The sequence below is a fragment of the Phallusia mammillata genome, chromosome 3 (assembly GCF_965637545.1).
Source record: "Phallusia mammillata chromosome 3, kaPhaMamm4.hap1.1, whole genome shotgun sequence".
NCBI classification, from domain to species: domain Eukaryota; kingdom Metazoa; phylum Chordata; class Ascidiacea; order Phlebobranchia; family Ascidiidae; genus Phallusia; species Phallusia mammillata.
Window position 1 is genome coordinate 14,545,802 of NC_137254.1, and position 6,048 is coordinate 14,551,849.

Below are 6,048 nucleotides of genomic sequence, written 5' to 3' on the forward strand. Positions count from 1 at the left end.
AAATCTGCTTCTGGCTTCATCGAAAGTAGTGAATTCACATGTTGAACAGGCGAAACAGGCGCCTGTTTCTTTCTGCAAACAATTTCCAAATGGCCTATACGTTTACAGAATTTGCAAGTGGCTCTTTTATAACGGCAGTCGGGTGCCAGGTGATCAGGTTTTCCACATCGGTAACAAGATGTATTTTTCCTAAACTTGTCAATTGTAGGTGTGGACGTACTAAAACCTTTCTTTGCATCCCGTACCTTGTGTACCGATCCGCGAGTTCCATGCACAGTTTTTCCTTTGCAACCTTTGCAGCGTCTTCGGTTTGCATTGCAACTTCAATAGCACGTATAAATGTCAACTCATCGGCGTTGATTTTGAAGATTGCCTTTAGCACTGCTTCGTTACCTATAGAGCAAATGAACCTTGTACGCAACGCTTCGTCCAGCGGGTCTTTAATTGAAGGAAAATCGCACGTGCCTGCGTCGTGACGAATGCGTGCAGCTAACTCTTGCACTGTTATCCCGGGCTTGCGTTGCATGTTGCTCCAAAACTTAAAGCGTTCCCAAATAACAAACCTTTTCGGATCGAACTGTTCCTTCATGAAACCTTCAATTTCTTTGATTGAAAGATCGTTCACAGTCTTGGCTGGAGAGCTTTGCCCAGCCAGATTGGATAGAAGCTTGTACGTCACAGGGGTTTGATTGGTAAGAAAAACTTGAGCCATCCTTGTTTCTGGTACAGCATGTGCCTGTATAAACGTTGTAAACCTCGACCAGTAGTCGTCCCATAGCTCCGATGTTGAGTCGAATGAGGCAAAGCTTGGCGTAGCAACGGAAGGTGCAGCGTTTTGACTGGAACCGGCTTTCTCAACTAGGGCGAGAATTAGCTTCATTTGTTCATCATGGCGTCTTTGCTGCTCTTGTAGTTGTTCTTGCATCAGCTTTGCAATTTTCTCCATCGTTGAAAAGAACTATCTTCGATACCAAACTGCGTATAACTCGTTCAGTTGGTAGATCCCATCCTCGTCGCCAATTAACTCTGTTGTATTTCTTTGTATTGTTCGCTCGAAGAGTAAAATAGAATGAATAACGAATAAATGAAACAAGCATTTATAGCTTGGATAATTGGCAATTTACATAGCACACACGAATAGTAATCACCACAGGCAAAATAATAACGAAGTTACTACCTTAAGGACAGTACATAAAGCGGAACCACAACATAAACATTGTACACAATAATATCATTGCCGCTACACTGGGAAATAAACCGAATCGGGATTTCACACCAGAAACATCACCCTCACAGAGTGTGAGGTCTCCTCGAAAACTACGTTGTAGTTTGAAGTGGTACTAAACAAATAAAGGACCAGCAAGGAATTATAAATTTGAAACACCGTACTCGGTCCATGTTAATATTTGTTGGTTCCAGGAGGTTTCTCTGCCGCGAGTGGTGAGACAGCTCACGTTTGGTGGAGCAGTAAAAGTGGCACCAATCACAACAGGACGAACTACATCGACAAAAGTGAACAGCACCCTTCATGACATCGCCAAACACGACCGCACTTACCACGGGCGTAGGAACACTCCGCGATTTCATGAGACCTCAGGACGTGGAGTTGCGCATCCCCACCCGCACTGCAGTTAACACCACAGGACGAACAGTGGAGCACACCTTACCCACTGTACTCAATACCCGGTCTCCTGTCCGAAAATAGATGTCAGATTCTCGTCGTCCGATAAACAAAGGTCATTCCGTTTTTTTCGTAAGGTTTTGGGAATCCAGTATAAAACTTGGGGCGCACGAGGAACTGGCCCATACGCCTTGCATCCCATATCTTTTGATACACGCCTCTCTTTTGTGGAGGGGCTATGGGAAATGTTCTTAGCCCGTTAGTTTCACCACAATCCGATTGTCGGCCATAGTTTCTCCTGACGTTTACCCGTCCTTCATTGAAATACTTTACTTTGACAGTGCACTGAGGTGAAAGCACATAGTGTCAGGTACAGTCTGCTTCTCTCGGCCTGCAGCAGTTTTAAGTTGGCGGTGTTAAAAGCGAACAGTGATGCGCGCGCTGATTCTCCGTAGTATCCCAACTTTCCAAAGATTAGGTTGCGAGGGGATATCTTATATCTGCAAAATATCCTGAAGTGACTTTTAGTAAAGCAACAGTCGCTAAAACAACAGCTAAAATCCAGCAATACATTTCAGCTTGTAAAACCATCCGAAATTCGAATCGTTTATAGGTTGTGATGATTCAAGGCGTGGTCATGGCTGTCATTGTAAAAACGGACGTTTCAGATGATGCAAGTGCTCAAAGCGCTGAACACAAACCACTTGATCATCATTTGTTATCAAAAAAAGATAAGAGCTAGAAAATCGAATGTCCTGCACTATAACTACAAGACGATGATACCCAAGGAAATCTGAACAACACAGGAATAAAAATACTGGTGTTTGGGTCAACGTTTCGGCTCCATCCTACATTCCGTAAGCCAGTTGTTCTCAAAGTATGGGTCGCGACCCAAACGTGGGTCGCGCAGGGTCAAAAAATGGGTCGCGCTATGGTGGTTCAAATCTACCCAAACGAATTTACCTAATGTAGTAGTAGTAAAGTCCACTCACTCGACCACGTTGTACAGTAAAATGAACTAATCATTGCAAAATACTGACAATAGCCTTCCAATTGTACTGTTACGCACATGACGATTGTTACGTCACAGCACAGGGAATAAAAGTTAATCATGCGAAACTGAACGTGGAGATGTAACAGTTACCGTTTAAGAATGAGTAAGTATTCGTACAAGGAACCTTTTTTAGATTTGGGATTCACTTCTATGGTGCTGCAAAGCCACAATATGTGTTGTGTTATGTGGTATTGTTGAATCGAACTCGTTAAACCTGCAGCCATTTTGACATGGGCAGACCCAGTGCGGCCACGACGTGGCCTCGAAATTATTACATTTTTTAATATTTGAGGCTTGGGTCGTGAGATGTTCACAATGCTCAGATTTGGGTCGCGGTCAAAAAAGTTTGAGAACCACTGCCGTGAGCAATTGCAATAAAACAGGGGTTCTCCCCCAATGTCTTCTGTAACCTTGGGACAAGACGCACCACGATTTACAGCATTTGACGAGGCAGCAAAGAAACAATTACAGCAATGCTTTCATAATCCTTATTCAACCGATGGTTTTAACTTGCTAGGTGTTGCTTGCAGAGAAATGTTTTGTGAGTCAAAAAAGCATCAGCTTTAGTTTGAGGTTTACGAAGTCGACTTTCTGTTGCGTTAAGATTGTGTAAAAAACATTTTATTTGTCTTGGTTGTTCTGGTATATTCATCAAACGTGTAAGTTCTTCCCAATTTTGTTCCATATAGTCCAAGAATGTTTTCTATAATCGTTTCATGAAATTCGCTTTTAGCAGACCCATGAAGTCACCATTCAACAGCGATTTAGTACGTGCTTGAAAAAGAGCACACTTTCGATTCATGGTTGTTCTTGACTGGAAGCAGTTTGTGATATCACAATAAGTTGATCCTGTTGTCGTATTTGTAGCTAATCCCGCACAAGAAGAAACCAATCTTCAGAAGATTACATCACGTGATGTTCAAACTACTTTGAAACGACAATTCTCGACTATTTCCGGCATGAAATTGTGAAGATTCTGTACCACTGTCCTTGTTCATGCAAAACTGTTCCGCAAACCCTGCATTTGGTAACAAGCCTGTTTAGCTGTTCAAAACAGTGGTAGCCGTGGATTGGGGCCGGGTTTAAAATCCATACCTGACTCTACGAGTAATTGCAACTATGTCGCATAGGGCACGATTCGCAGCCTAACGATTCCACCACTCTGATGTAACGCCTACAGAGGGTGGCTGATAACCACCTTAGGGTCTTTCATCCCTCTGCCGCTTAAAACAGCACAAATAAATTTACCTTACTTACTTACAGCTGTAAAATTAAAACCAATTGAAGCGAATTTGAAAGATAGTTCTTGTTTGGCTTTTTTGCATTTGCATGCCCAGATTGCTGTTGCTTTCATTAATTGAATTGGGATCGAAGGGTATCTATCATTCTTTTAGCAAGCGTTCGTCAAGGAAATTGGAGATACTTTTAGAAAACGTTAATGTAACAACATTACTAAAAGACTGAAATTTCATTGTTAGCTTTTGGGTTTTGATGGGGACATATTTGTTGCCTCTGAATTAGAATGTGTGTAGCTTGACCGACCCGTTCACAGAAAAAAAGCTTAAATTATGTGCAGTTTTTCAGCATATCAAACCAACTCTTGGTTCTATTATGTTTAACAAAATAGGATAGATAATTCATTTTACCTTCATCTTTGGCAATTCTCCTTGCCTTGTAAAACAGTTTGTGTTTCCAGGCCACCGAGCAAAGCACAGACCATTCACCTTTAGTTCTTCAAAGTGTTTTATTTTCTTTCGGCGTTTTCGTTTTGTTGTTGTGATGGTTCTGAAATTAACCATATTCTTTTAAAAAAAAAAAACATTCAACTATACAGAGGTAGCCACTGTAGCATATCTTTAAACTACTCGCGACAGTACTTGCGATGTCGATTTAGTGTCTCGCAATAAATGGACGTAAAACAAAGCGTGCCTACAAATGGTGATCCATAAGCTATTGAGTTGTTTTTGCTGGATTTGTAAGCTAGCTCTATAAATCAACTCAGTCATGACAGAAAGCAATGTGACAGCGGTTGATGTACAAATTCTACCCTTTTGGCCGCAAGACCCAGAGTTATGGTTTTGCAAGTGGAAGCACAATTCACCGTCAGAGGTGTAACTCAGTCACCGACAAAGTTTAATCATATTGCTTCTGCTGTCACTCCTGGGATTGCCACGGTGGCTAGAGACATTAGTAAGCGTCTATCTAGTGAAGAACCAACCAAAGCAGGGGTCTGCTACCTATGTTACTGTGGGGCCGAATACAATTGCCAAAATTAGATCGCGGGCCGCACCTGGGTAACACAAGGTGATTTTTCTTTGTTGCTTGCCAAATATGACTAACTACAAGTAAATTTCATAATGCAAGGAAATGTGTTGCGCCGTGTAACCGCAAGGGAAACGTGGAGACAAGCCACCAATGGTCAGACATATTTGTTTGATTCTGCTGCCGCAGTAAGTGTTATTCCTGAAATCGGATAGATCGCACTACTTGCCAACGAAACCTAAAGCTTGTGGCAGCAAACGGAAGTACTGCAACATTTGGCACCAGATTCCTTTTAAACAGAATTAAAACATCGAAACAAATTAAACACGATACGTAAGAAATCATACAAGTATCAATTGTAAAAATCAGTGAGCAGATTATTAAACTCAGTTACATTTTATGCATATGTCGTAATTAAACATGGATTAGTTGCAGGAAAGCTAGTCCAGCAGCAATTACCATATCATCATGTAATTTTGAATGAATGCGAACTACCGCTTCAGGCATTTTTAGTCCTATCCGGTTTCTACGTTTTGATTTAATGGCAGTAACCAAACAAAAAACACGTTCAACAACTGCATTGGGTGTCGACATGCAATTTAGGATGTATGTTTTGTCCATCCATGTATGCCCTATCCATTTTACCCATGTGAGAAGTGTAGTCACAGACCACCACTGGCTTTTGGATTTGCTTTTGCCTGCCCTTTCTATATCGCGAGTGACGAAGCTCAGTGCAGCATTGTGGTAGGTGCTGAGCATTAGGATCAGTCTCTTATCCTGCCATCCAAGTGCCATCATGTTTCCTGGCTGGTCTTTCAGTTTCATTTTATCCACTTCTACTGGCAGCCCTATCCTGTTCTTCTGAATAGTGCCAGTTATATGAATGTCTCGTTTTTGCAGTTGTGTGGCCAAAATTATGCTGGTATAAAATCTGTCCGTGTACAAATGGTATTCACTGCCGCCTGACTTTTGAAGTACTTCGTAAACGAGATGCAGTACTATCCTTGTTGTGAAGGGTAAGTCGGGATGTGGCAAACTCTCCGTTGTGGTTTTCCCAAAGTAAGATACAAATGTAGCCAGTTTGACTGTCTGCAAGGACATGAATCCGAGT